The 14,629-nt window shown below is 42.7% G+C and overlaps 1 protein-coding gene across 1 annotated transcript in view; it reads right to left on the bottom strand.

Moving 5' to 3' along the window:
* grid2 (glutamate receptor, ionotropic, delta 2) overlaps positions 1-14,629 on the bottom strand; it is a 418,695-nt gene that overhangs the window by 159,805 nt on the left and 244,261 nt on the right. The window lies entirely within an intron of this gene.

Below are 14,629 nucleotides of genomic sequence, written 5' to 3' on the forward strand. Positions count from 1 at the left end.
CTTTCAGCAGACATTTCTCAGCAGCAGTACGTTTCTCGCTCGCTCTTGCCCTCTCTGTCTCCACTCTCTCTTTCTGGGTGACATACAATATAATGCGAGGACAGCGAAAGTCTTTGATAGCATGTGTTGTGATGGCAAAGGGTAACAGGGCCAACATGCGAGACATCCATCATCCCTGAACTGTGTTTGGTTTCTGTGTTCACCCTATGTGTGTGTGTGTGTGTGTGTGTGTGTGTGTGTGTGTGTGTGTGTGTGTGTGTGCGCGCGTGTACACAGACGCACAAAAGATTGTGTGCGTGTATGCGTGTGAATGTCAGCCTTTCAGTTTATTGATCAGACCACAGATCCACAGAGACACACACATACAAATGGATACACAATTACACAATTGCACGTATGCGCCACAAGCAGCCAGAGCAAATATGACGATATGCAACCTGACATTTAGATATGAACTGATCAATGGCTGGAACAAATAGAATAAGCTGCCTTTAGAGGTCTAAACAGATTGTGTGTGTGTGTGTGTGTGTGTGTGTGTGTGTGTGTGTGTGTGTGTGTGTGTGTGAATGTGTGTGTGTTTGTGTGTGTGTGTGTGAATGTGTGTGTGTGTCTATGTTCTTTAATTGATTTACTTTTTTTTTTATGCAGCAGTGAAGCAGTGAGTGGATAGGGGATTGTTTTCATTTCATACGTTTAGCATGAGCATAACCCATATTAAATATCCATCTGCCACCAACTTACAGAAAGAAAACCTATTATAACAATGTAGATTCAGCATTCTGCTCATTCCGTACAATTGTTTCTGTAATTCATTTAAAATTAATTGCAATATTGGGATTTGACTGAACATTAAATTGATGTATACAACATTGCCAGGACAAAAATAACATTTTCAATTTCAATGTATTTGTTTATTGTTGTTGTTTTGCTGTAGACATCGGACTAAGTTACGTACATGAATATTCAATAAGCTTCAACGTTCAACGTTCTACCTGCTGGATAACTTTTATCCACAATAAAACGTCATTGTTGGCAATCCTCTAATAATTTAATGTAACCAAACAAATAAATCTTTCATTTGATAATACTTTACAATGTAATTAAATCATAAGCCACTACCATCCTCAACACAATATGACTCTTCTCTGAAAAGGATATTTGATAAATATCCCGCACTACTACTACTTCACAAAGAGCTACTGGGATTAATTGTAATTGTAAAATGTTAATCACACTTCACATCTACTAGCACCAAAGCGCACGCCCGCAGTTCCAAGAAATGCTGTTTTCTCATCTTGATGCAATATCAATAGGACTTTAAAAGTAGAATATGAGTACCCTGTATCTTCAGATTACAGGCAATTGGTCTTTGTAAAACACGTGTACGACAAAAGCGTCACCAACAAGAAAATACCCAGCGTTAGCTCAGCGGCCCAGTTGGTGATAGGTCATGTCTGTACGCAGAAAAACAGGGAAGAACCCAGATCAATTAAAAGATTGATCTGTGGCCTACGATGCCAGAAAACCATAACAACTGAAATTGCGTGTGAACGAGGTCAGATGTGAGGACGGAAAGGTGGCCTGTGTACGCGTTTGTGCGTGTGAGACCATGAAAGCAAGACAGATAGAGATGGATGGATCTGTGTGTGTGTGTGTGTGTGTGTGTGTTGTGTGTGCTGACCAAGCTGCTGAAGGGTGCCTATGAGCCCGCTCTGCTTCTCCAGGTTGACTTATCTTTTGACCCAATATACTGTATAATGATTCCTCTCCTCCTTTTCACCAGTCTGCAATCTGTCCACCCGTCTCTTCCTCTCGTCGACTGCGCGGTGTGAAAAGTGCAGCGCGGGTCAACTGTTCCTAACACCAGATATATGGGTGATATCTTCAAGTGTCAAGCAAACGCATGCTGCACACGAATAGAGGAGACTGAACTACACAATGTCTCACGTATGAACCCGCGTCCTGATTACGGGCTCAGAGCGTCTGATAACGTATATAAAACGTCTGAGATGGGCACGTCCAAAACTGATGCTGGAGGCGTATGTATAAGCTGTGGTATTGTCGAGTTGAGATATGTTACAGGTGCATTCATAGACACATATTTTTACCAGCCACGGTCGTGATATCTGAAGAGTCAGACGTGGGGATCAGGCGATTTGCAAAAAAGATGGAGAGCAGAAAGACGCACACGAAACAGATGATGTTTCAACAACAAAACCAAAAAAGCACCAGGCATAAATCATGTCTTTTAATCAACAGCAAGACTGCATACATATAGCTTTTAATCAGTGTGAACGTCAAAGTCAAAAATAGCAATAGAAGAAGAAAAAATGCTAAAAGAACGAGCAAAGAGCGTCACAATCCGAGACTCTGCTTTTGCAATGCGGGGTCACCGTAAGTCACGGCGTAACAACCTTTGCAACGGGAGGCGGAGCAAGTACCGCCGGGGGGCAGAAACAGGTCGCATTACTGTCACAGGATGAAGGGTTGGTGTGTGAGTGAGTGAGCAATGAAGGGAATAACCAACTGGATATGGTGGAGAGTAGCAGCTGTTATGGCCCTGAATTACACATCTGATCAGGCCTCCAGGGCTTGAAGCATATGCTAAAGTTGCCAGCCAGAGGAGCTGACCCCACTGTGCACTCATTTTTTACAGGTAACTCTCGAGGCTGATGGTGGCTCAACACAATTCCAGTTTTCTCTCTAAGCTTTAAATGATGAAAAGACTTAACATTATAAGACCATTTCAACCGGCATTAGCAACACTGTAAAGGAATGCGGTCAGTTTTGAAATTGTGTTACTAATTGCATACTTAATTAATTCAGTTCAAATGAATTGACCTCTAGATATTGCTCTATTGTTAAGATGTTGATATTTCTGAGATAAATGGGCCTTACTTGCTTCGATCAGTTTATAGCCTATACAACATCACTTTTGCTTTACTGAGAGATAAAATAGCCCTTTTGCAGCAAATTAACCTTTAAAAAAAAAAAATCCCAACCACATATACATTATATTCTTACTTTGAATACATGCACACTGTGTATCGTTCAAGAAAGAAGAGTGGTAATGTATTGCATCATAGAGTAACCCTAAATATCAAAAAGGACGTATATCTGAGAGTTCAGAATAACTGATTCTCAAAGGACTAGCAGCCTTCAATCAGCTTTCTTTAACTGGGGACTTTATCTGCCCCATTTAGGAGCTACAGAGCTGTAAATCTATCACCAGTTCCCAGTGGGTGACCAATAAGACGGTACACATTCACAGCGGTTCTGGGAGCCATGGGCATTATGGTACAAAAGTAAAACATTTGATTTTATAATATTTTTGTAATAAACTTTTCGTTTTTTTTCTTGTGCATGAGCACCTTGTTGTACACCTAACGATGCAAAGTTCAATCTACAGCACACCTACGGACAAACAACTGAGCACTCTTTGCTGAGAGCATGTGGGACGCTTCGTGAATAACTTATTGAACACAACTGTGACACAAAACTCAAGCCATGAGGCACTGTGCCCTCGAACCAAAGCAAAGCTGAGACAAATGATCTAGTGACCCTGAAGAGAAATTTCATATTCCGCCCTCTCAATTATCAAATGACGTCATTCATGCATTTCCTGCTGGGCTTTGTGGGAGACTGTTTGACCCTGAGCCTGACCCTATTAGAGGGCCGAGAGAGGAGGAGACAACATGACAGTCTGCAAGTGGGTGAACATGTTTTCAAGTGTATCATTTAGATGTTTGTGTCTCTGAGAGAGGAAGAGAGCCAGCTCCATCCTCGAGTACATACAGCAAAGAGAACCTCACAGTGTTAACAACACACCAGCACGCAGGAGGAGGAGGAACATAAAAAAACATGGCATGATGGGAGCAGGAGGAAAGAGAACATGAGAGCTTAGGGAAGAAGAACAAGGAAAGGATGACAGCAAAAGGAAGAGGAGAGATGAAAATGATACCACAAGGCAGCAGTAAATGGGCTGTCTGCCTCAGAATTATGCCCCTCCCTCTGGCTCATTCGGTACCTTTGGAAATGCTGGAACAGTGTGCTGGCATGCAACTGCTCTGCAAGTTAGGTGAGAAGAATGCAGTCCAATCGGTCATAGAGGCCACACATGTCAAACAGACTAATCAATAAAGAACAAAATGAATGGGTAACTTTATCAATCCAGATGCACAGAACTCAAACAACTCAACCAACCTATCCAAACATGCACACTTCCACTCACAGCAGAGGGTCTCCATGGATGGCAGTGTTTGGAAAGTGTGTATTTTTTCCTTCACGCGGCATAGCAGAGTGGTCAATTTTTCATCGCCATACAGTCTTCAGTTCCAGCTGCTGTCGGCGAGTCTTTAACTCTTCTAGAGCGCTGTCTGGCGCCGGCGCTTGCACCCCGCGCCAGACAGTGACGTGCACAAATGTCAATGACCAATTACAGTAATGGTCAAAACTAGTGACGGGATTACCTCTGGGGGAGGGGTGGAAGTGAGCAGAGCTGGAGAGCAGCAGGGGAGAGTGTGTGAGGAGTGTTTGAGTTGCCTTTTAGTGGCATTTTCTTTGTAGATAATCCTTTGATGTTGTAAATAATAGTATTGGTATTGTTTCATTCTCAATGGCCCACTTTCCTGACCCCACCAACAGGAAGAAGGACAAAAAGAACAGGAAGAAGCAGTGTGCAAGGTTGGGTTCTGTCTTCAGCTGGACAGGAACTGTTTCAGGGAGCTAAACAGCTCTAAAACGCCTGGACATTTACCGACATAACAGCCTGTAACACGGACCGACATAACAGCCTGTAACACGGACCGACATTACAGCCTGTAACACGGACCGACATAACAGCCTGTAACACGGACCGACATAACAGCCTGTAACACGGACCGACATAACAGCCTGTAACACAGACCAATAACAGCCTGTAAAATGGACCGACATAACAGCCTGTAACACGGACCGACATAACAGCCTGTAACACGGACCGACATAACAGCCTGTAACACAGACCAATAACAGCCTGTAAAATGGACCGACATAACAGCCTGTAACACGGACCGACATAACAGCCTGTAACACGGACCGACATAACAGCCTGTAACACCGACCGACATAACAGCCTGTAACACGGACCGACATAACAGCCTGTAACACGGACCGACATAACAGCATGTAACACGGACCGACATAACAGCCTGTAACACGGACCGACATAACAGCCTGTAACACGGACCGACATAACAGCCTGTAACACAGACCGACATAACAGCCTGTAACACAGACCGACAAAACAGCCTGTAACACAGACCGACATAACAGCCTGTAACACGGACCAATAACAGCCTGTAAAATGGACCAAGATAACAGCATGTAACACGGACCAACATAACAGCCTTTAACACATACACTGAAAGCTTCAGGCAAAAACAACTGTTTGAGAAGATGTCAAATAGGTTCAATTTCATTCTTGTAATGTCAAAAGTCTTTTACGAGTTCATTTTAAATGGTTTATAAAGAGAAACCTGATGAACATTCAAATACGTTTATTTACTTTTGTATTATTACACACTGTTTTAAGCATCTATAACATATAATAATGACAAATACTTGCCAGATTTGGAAAGGTACATTTCTCCTTAAAAAAAGAGCAACATAATTTACACAAAGGACATTTTCTGACACATTTACTGACAACAAAAGAGAAAAAGAACCAGGCGGCCTGTCACCATTACAGCTCTGGTTAAGGGATTATACGGTACGGTACTTGAATAGGACCATCAACAATACCACGTACAGAAATACAAATAACGGTGAACTGAAGGGAAATATCGCCTTCCGTGGTTACAAAGAAATCAAGATCGACCGTTGGCACCGAGACAACGAACCGAGCATCTCGTCCGACCGCCTCCCTAAAAATAAGTTTGCTGGTAGGACTATGCTGCACGTGCGTTGATTATATCTTAAAAGCTGTTCATTTTTAATCTCAGGATCCATGGCGGCGCATGACTTATGTCCAAAGATTTCTATTCATTGTAAGAAATATTATCGTATTTACAAGGCAACCACTCTACATTACACAGGCGGCATCCACAACTCACATTATTCCTTTGTATCACTGCTCAGATATTTGTATCTGCTGGGTATTTCAGGACAACATGTTGCTATCTGAAGAAGAAACAAGAAAAACATTCCGAGTGCATTCCACCATAAATGTCAGCGTCTCTCTTTCTTAAAAGCTACGATGTTGTTTGTGGCCATTCAGCCATACACAGTAAGAGGCTTTAGGAAAAGAAAAGCCTTTTGCTGCATTGCCATCTGTAAGCAAGGTGTACTTACAACAACTCGGTGGCTTCTATTGAAACATGCCATGCTCTTATCGGTTTATGGGCCTTTCTTTCCATGACCATCTTCCAATTTGGCCTTCGTCTCGGCATACACTCTCTCCCTTCTGTCCCCTTTTCATTACTCATTTCATTATGCTTTATCTATACATGTCTCTTCTCAATTGACAGCATGAATTCCATTAGGAAGTGAGCGCAGGAATAACCAGAGGATGCGACAGCCTAAAGCAAGTTCCGTGATTCGAAGCAGCGGAAGTATTGGGAGGAAAGGAGGGGTGGCCTTTGATTTGTTGTCTCTCGCTTAACACCACACTCTGACCTAAGCGCCGCTTTGTTGTGTTTGCGTGCTGTTATTCAATATAAGTGAAATAAAAAATGAAAAACAGTGTGTGGTTGCGCCGGTAAGGGTAAAGGGAGATGCACTGATGGAGGGATGACAGACGGATAGATGTGGAAACATGGCGGTGGAAGAGTGGGGATCCAAATGATGCTTGTAGGGCAAAGCGTGCATGGAGAGTGTGTAGGTGAGGTAAAGGATGTGAGTGTGTGTGTGTTTGCACGTATGTGAGTGTTCGAGTACGCAGTGCGTGAACAAAAGTCACACACACGCACACACACACACACACACACACACACAATCTGTATCATCGCTAAAGTACTTACTGGCATCTCCATTAGTGGCTGCACTAGGGGTTGTCAATAGCGCTCACCTTTAGTGCTCTTTACACACACACACACACACACATACGCACACACAGCCAACCTTTCTGTCCTTTAGCAGTAATGCTCTATAATCATTGTGCTTCCAGCTCCATGTGCACAGATAGAACCTTAATGTCAACGCACATCTCACACACACAAATGCACACACACTCTGTTTTTTGAGATAAGAACATAATGCCATCTCAGTCTGGTGATAAAGTTCAAGGAGAGAGCTAGAGCCAAGCCCTTGAAGGGCCCTTTTAAACTGCACTGGAAAGTGGAAGGCAGGGGATGCTATCTATCTCTCTCTCTATCTCTCTCCCTCTCTCTCGCTCTCTCTCTCCAGGCGCGTGTGTTTTGTGTAAATACTTGTTTTCATACCCTTTTTTATGTGGTCACTATCAGGTTATGGTGAGAGAATAAGCAGGGTAAGCCTGATAATGGCCACACCAAAGAGACGGGGGTACTTGTGGCTGAGCTGGCAACCACTTAAGAAAGAAAAATCAGCAGTTCTAGCTCCTCAGATCAACATGTCAAGGTGTCCTTGAGCAAGACACCGAACCCCGTTGCTCCTGATAGTTCGGCCTGTGCCTTGCTAGCCGCCATCAGTGTGTGAATGCATGTGTGATTGGGCGAATGGGTATTTCCTTCCATCACCTCCTATAAGTCATGCAAGTCGTGAAACGCAACAAGCTACGAGTGAGCGGGGTCGAATGAGTACTCTACCACATTTCTTAGGCTAGGTAAACACACGATACGTGTATGAGTCTTTGATTTGACTAATGTGACAAGCCGTCCATCTCAAGAGAGACACATATCATGCAGTCTGATCACGATTTCAGTAAGAATAACTTCAAGAAGATGTCTCACAATTTAGTCTGTTTGATTTTCTTTGAAATTAACGCTCCTGGGATTTATCAAACATGTTGTGTCCAGCCATGGTCGCTGCCTTCATAACTGTGTGCGAGAAGCAGGCGTATGACTAACTCAAACAATGCATCATTTGATTTGTTGCACTGCAGATATAGACAACGCTGTGGAAGATTGGGATGACTACTTTCTGTAAAAGTTTGTGTGCGCTTGGAAGGAACAATGCATGTTAGTTTCATTAGTTAATTAATTCATTAGATGTATTAATCGGTGGGTAAACAGGTGTGTTTATTGTAGGGCTGCAACAACGAATCGATAAAATCGATAAAATCCGATTATTAAACGAGTCGGCAACAAATTTAATTATCGATAAGTCACGGAGATGTCCATGGAACGACAACAAAAAAAGAGCAGAGCAGAGCGTAGGTAGAGGAAGGACCATCGAGAGACCCGTAACGTTTGTTCTGAAATACATGACGGAGGCAGAGAAATCTGAAATATTTAATGGAAAAAAATAATCGACAGATTAATCGTTCATTAAAATAATCGTTCGTCGCAGCACTAGTTTAGTGACACAATCTAGATACAACTTTCTGAAAAGTAGAATCCTTCAATAACAAACAACATGCAGTTTTTGAAGTTTTGTAAAATAAGTCGGCCTAATTACCAATTTAAATGCATTAGAAAACACCTTAATCTTTGTAACTTCCCTACCCCACCTCCCTCAGTTGATCCCTCCACTTATTTCTCCATCTTCCTGCTTCCCCGTGTGTCACCCGTCGGTATCGCCTTCTGTTTACATTCTCGCTGTCCGTCCTTCCATCATATCCACCCTATAAGTGATAATAAGTCCTATAATTACACATGTCAACACTTGCTCTTCATGCTCCATTGCCACAGAAGTGACGCACAAACTGCTTCAATTATGAAAAATATCTCAATAAGTCAAAAATATTCACTCGTACTACCCACAAATCATCATTTTAATTATTGTCAATTTCGACCCCTCAATTGATTCTGACAATGTCTGGCCAGCCCACTGCCCTCTGTAGCGGAGTGGTTCATGTGGGGAGAGTTTAGTGAAAGTTAACTCCAGACTGAGAGACGACCTTCATGTGTCAGTAAGCAAAAGCAAAAAAGAGGAGGCGGGGAGAAAGACGCAAAGGATGAGAACATATGAAAGGCCGTACCGAATCGCAATGTAATGTATTTCCGTGTTGGAATTTGATCCAATTTTCCTTTCATTTCAAAAGATGTTGACATTTAGTGGCAAATTCCCGAGATACACTCATTTTCAGATTATAAATCTACACCAAAGTTATTAAATCAACAAATTCGGACGTACCGAATGATAGAAGATTAGAAGATTAGTTAGCCGTGAGATCAATTTCTCTTATACACCCACGCTTTAAACATCTAGTTGTAATTCTCAATTTGACTAAATACAAGACAATGTAAGGCAATATGATATAATATGCAGAAAAACGTAATGTAATTGACAGCTTACATTGTCTCTCACAAGCGTTTATTCCATGGCCCTTGGGGCCCAAATGAATCAGAGACAATTCATTATAAATTGTGGAAAATGAATGCACATGGGGTTGATGAGAAAATACATATTCATCAATGGCAGTGGAGCAGGGCAGGATCACAACATCAGATGTAAGGCTCCATTAGTGGTAGAATCCTGCTAATCCCAAACCATCAGGGATGAATGCATTTTTTAAATGTATTTTAAAAGGTGATCAGATCGGATCAGTACCAAAATTGACCATGACAAAGAATATCGCTCTGCACAAGACAGATGTCACACATAAGAGAGCATATTGTCGAGTGGCGCTTCTTCATAATACCTGTGGGCAGGGACGTTAAATTCAATATTCCACACAAGTCTAGCAAAGACGCTCTCAGGGGCTCTTCAGACAATCCTGTGTTCATAGTTCTTGCTATATTGTGGGTAAAGGGTACGAGACGACACCAAAAAAAGGAATTAAAAAAAAGTTAAATTCAATATGCATGGCGGTGATAATGTGTTCAAATTGACAGATTCTTTGTTTCCCTCCCTCATCAGTGTTGCTTTCATTCAGACCAAAATGGATGGAAATGTGGGAAACAATCTCTTTTTGCCGAGCCACTTGAGCAGAATTAACAGAATTGAAAATAAATACACAAATTCAATTGTGGCTCACTGGCCAACATTCCCACCTGTCTCCCCTCTCAGTCCGGCCACCACCTGTTATTCCACCACCTCTCTGTGACGCCTGTTGGTACTGGTATTAGGTCAAACTCTGAATGTTAGTTCCATATGGACAAACATCTAATTGATATGATTAATATAACTACGAAGAACATGGCATTTGTTCAGTGAAGATTACACTGTGACAGGATGGATACTAAGTTGTGTCTTGCTGGTAATGTTAGAAAACAAGGATGTGAGAGGTGGGCAGCGACCGACTGCATAAAAGAAATGAGAGCAGGAAAATAAACTGTTCTGTTTCCTGCATACACGACTATCAGTGAACACTGTAATATCGCGGGCACACGTGTTATCTTTCTTTGAGTCCTAACCCACCATCCTCCGTATAATTGGTATGATAGGCTATCAGTACTGCTCCCTTACCGCTAAGCTGTAAGATACAGGGGCACTTTGGGTTTTCCATAACTTCTCTAGATATGATACAAGGAGTTAAGGCTGTTTTCAGCTCCTACCTTACAAGTGCTTTCTTACTTATTCCTTTCAACATAGTTTTTGCCGAGTTGTACTCTTTTCCAAAGCGTATGGCGATTATTATCTGTACTGTTGTCATTACTACTCATATGCTTCTTGTCACCAATGCAACTGGTACTGTGGCATCAAATATTAATCATCTTTGTCACAGCTCTTTTTTTTATACTGGATTAAATCTTTGAATGTCAGCCCTCATTTACAGCCAACAACACTGGCATTTAAATTAGTTGTAGTGGTTTCTCTTTAAGTCCTCGGCAGACAGGATTTCTTTCCAAAGACCTCAATAGATCTTCGATGACTTTAACTTCCCATTAAAGTCATCTTAGATGGGGTTCTGTGCTACAGTTTAAGATGAGCGTCATCGGCCAACAATAAAGTAAGAGAAGAAGCCCACATGCACATGTTAAGATAGAGATAGAGAGAGCGAGAGCGAGAGAGAGAGAGAGAGAGAGAGAGAGAGAGAGAGAGAGTAGAACAAGTTCAATCCTGAAGCTATGACAACAACTCCACAACTTTTTCAACACACAGCTCTCAGCAGAGCCACCCACCCGGACTGTAACAACACAATTCCACCCACCGAGTAAGATCATTTCCAACTTCCTCACGTTCCAAATGCTTTTTCTTCAGGCTATTCTTCAGGAGAGGGGCGGGGCCTGTGTTATGCTTCATATTTCTGTCTGACTGCGGAACTGTCAGCGTTCGAAAAAATTAAAAAAGACCTGATAGTATGATTAAAAACACACAACTTAAAAAGTAGAAAGCTGTGTCAGGTTGGTTTTACAGTTCATCAAGTGCTGGAGCCCTGGCACGAAAACAGCCAGCAATGTGAGGTGTTTTGACTTCATATTATCCCCATGCTCTGCTTATATGAAATACTATAATATATCCAATATAATAAACTCTCTCACGTAAAACTATCTTCGTCTGTCTCCGGTCTAATATCAATACCAGCTCTATAATTGAGTATTTTCTGGTTCTTTTAGACAAGAAAGTCAGTGGACAGTGATAAGAGCAGCTTTTACTTGGAAAAAAAACGTTTGTATTGGACATAAGCCCGATTCAGTGAATGCATTATTCAACATGTCTTATACGGAATCATTTTTATTCATGTTTCATTTGCAACATCTGTCATCTCTGGAATAATTTCAAACCCGTCTCAAGGTCCTTCAAGTGAGAAATGTCAGTTAAAGAGAAAATGGTCCCAAAATGGCAACGTTTTGAAATTGTAACGCTTTGTGATCAAATGGCAACATTTATATATTTTTCACTTCTTTGCATCTTTAATATGAAGTCTTAGTGTGTGTGTTTGTAAGAGATAGAGAGAGAGACAGACAGAAAGACAGACAGACAGACAGACAGTCAGCATGTAGTGCCCGTCCCCGTGCTTCACCCTGAAGGAGACATCCAGCGTGTGAGACGGACTATTGAGGAACATTAGAACCTGTCTCCTGAAGGACTGGACATGCTTCAGCTTCTCACTCTTACAGCCCAGCTCGCGCTCCAACACCTGGTCGAGGATGAACGGGGGAACTCCGGACACGGTGACCCGGGTGGTGGGCACCGCCAGCGTAGACACCTGCAAGCAGACGCCGTTCAGCGTGACGCCGCTCGCTATCAACGCAGACACAACCCGCTCCTCTTTTAAGAACACCAGCACACCTCGGTTCATCCTGGAGGCGGAGGACAGGTTACCGTGACCCACACGGTCCCCCACAGCCAGGAGAACCTCCTCCACCGGGACACCCGGGTCGGGCTGAATCCGAACCCCATGTCTCAAGGACGACGTCTCAGAGGACGCCATCCCGGACAAGAAATCCCCACCAAAAAAAAAAACAATAAACACACAAAATACACAACAAACAGACAACACACAACAACTCAATCACACAGTGAACTATGAAAGAAATGAATTGTAAACAGTTTGAGAAAAATCATCAAACATTTCGTCTCAGCACGCTCTCACCACCACCAGCTTCCTCCAGAGAGAGACAGAGAGATACACTGACAATGCACATTTAAAAAACTACTACTGATAACCTGGTTACAGCTTATGAATAATTCATGGTTAGAATATGAATATGTATGACTGTATACTGATGTTATAAGACTACGTACTGTAGTCCCGTTTTTTTTATGCCTTGCCGTTCAGTAACTTTACATCACAGGCATATTTCAGCTGTGACAAAACCTCACAGCTACAATTGTTATGATTTTCATTTTCTTAAACTCATCGCGTTATTGGTCCTTTATGAGCTGAGTAAGTCCAGCAAAGCCATTCACGACTCCTGAATAGCAATATTAGTAATAAGACAATGGTCCCAGGGCAAGAAAGCCACTTTGCTCCTCTGACTACATAAAGTGGAATCGGGAGACGTACGCAAGGAGCCTTGTGTACACGACTGAAAGAAAAGCAGCAGAGCAAGTAAATGTTAAATAATGCAGAACACTGACTGAGCATGTTGGCTCTAAGAGTATATCCGTGTGCTTGTGTGGTGAAACGCATGGATCTGCATGGCGGAAAGACGTTCTACTGAGAGTCAAGCAGATGTTGAACTACTTTTCCTGCTGAGCTCACATCACAACGGGGACTTGGAAGCCACGCATTACCGAAAAGCAAGGACCGAGACTCGTACTCAAGTCACAACAACGAAGAGATGAGCCAAGGGGCTCCTGATAACTTGTGTTTTCCTCGAGGTTTGGCTCAAAGCCAATCTTCTTCACATGTACAGCTTTACATGTGTGGTCTTTATGTGTGCAACCATCAGCTGACGTAAGACCAACATATCATGGTCTGCGTGTGAGGGATGTTTAACACATTACAGTTTTACACATGCCATGATGTGCCTTAAGACCTTCCCTTATGTTACTACCTCATCATCCCTCCTGTATTAGTCTCTGTGTGAGTACTTTGTTTGGAGAGTAGGGACTGGAAACTGGTTCAGTTTCAGCACAAGGTTAAGGTTAAGAGATGTTAAATCTAGGCACTCCCTTAATTGCCTTCCATCTTCTAATCATTCTCGGGGCCTGACATATCTCCAATCTACTTTTTCTTCTCCTTCTGCCAAGAAGCAATTTTGGAAAAGCTTCCAGTTTACATCTAACATCAGGGCCTAATGCATCTGGGTGGGAGGTGCTCGGTGAGACAAATGACATCACAAATAACTGATAGAGAAAAGACAAGGTCCCAGTCATCGTTTCCTTTCTCCACATGTCTTCCTGAGAGATTCCACTCACACACTAAAATGGAGGCCGACACTTCCATATTGGATAACTTTATAGCTTAAGCAATTTACCACACCTACTGCAGATCAGAGCTCATTGAACAAATTAATGAAGTGATAATAAAGACTTATCCGTTCAATTTCCAAGGGATAACCATGCTGCTAACCTTTATAAACAAAAGGTTGATCGTTGTGAGTTTGTGTTGAAGTCTGTGTGCTGTCTCGTGGTGAAGAATCACTTAAGGAAGGCTTAAAGGTTTCCTTTTAATGTTCCAAGAGAGTGAACGCTTGAGACCCATGATTGTAGTCCTCTGGGCGGCACAGTGTAGTTCCATGCTCCGCATACGTCGCTAAGACTACAAACACGCAGAAGCATGCCCATACACAAATACCGACGCATACACTTTCACAGACACACAATAACTCCCCCCCCCCCCCTGTCACGCCTCCAGCCAAATTAGATTGTGATTGCTCTTTCTGAGGTCACTTTTAATTAAACTGAGATGAGAACATGACACATGGGATTAAGCTCCATCCTATCACTTCAAATTATAACTTCATAACTAATGCTAGAGCCTATTGCTTCCAACCATGACCTCCATATCATTTATGTATAAGAGCAAAAGGAACTCCACTAATTGTCTTCTTCTGGAGAGTTAAAGAGCATGACAGGAGTGGGTGGGAAAGTGTGTGTGTGTGGGGGGGGGGGGGGGGGGGGGGGGGGGGGGGGGGGGGGGGGGGGGGGGGTGGGGGGGGGGGGGGGGGGGGGGGGG

Source organism: Cyclopterus lumpus, chromosome 9 (genome assembly GCF_009769545.1).
Source record: "Cyclopterus lumpus isolate fCycLum1 chromosome 9, fCycLum1.pri, whole genome shotgun sequence".
In the NCBI taxonomy this organism is placed as follows: Eukaryota; Metazoa; Chordata; class Actinopteri; order Perciformes; family Cyclopteridae; genus Cyclopterus; species Cyclopterus lumpus.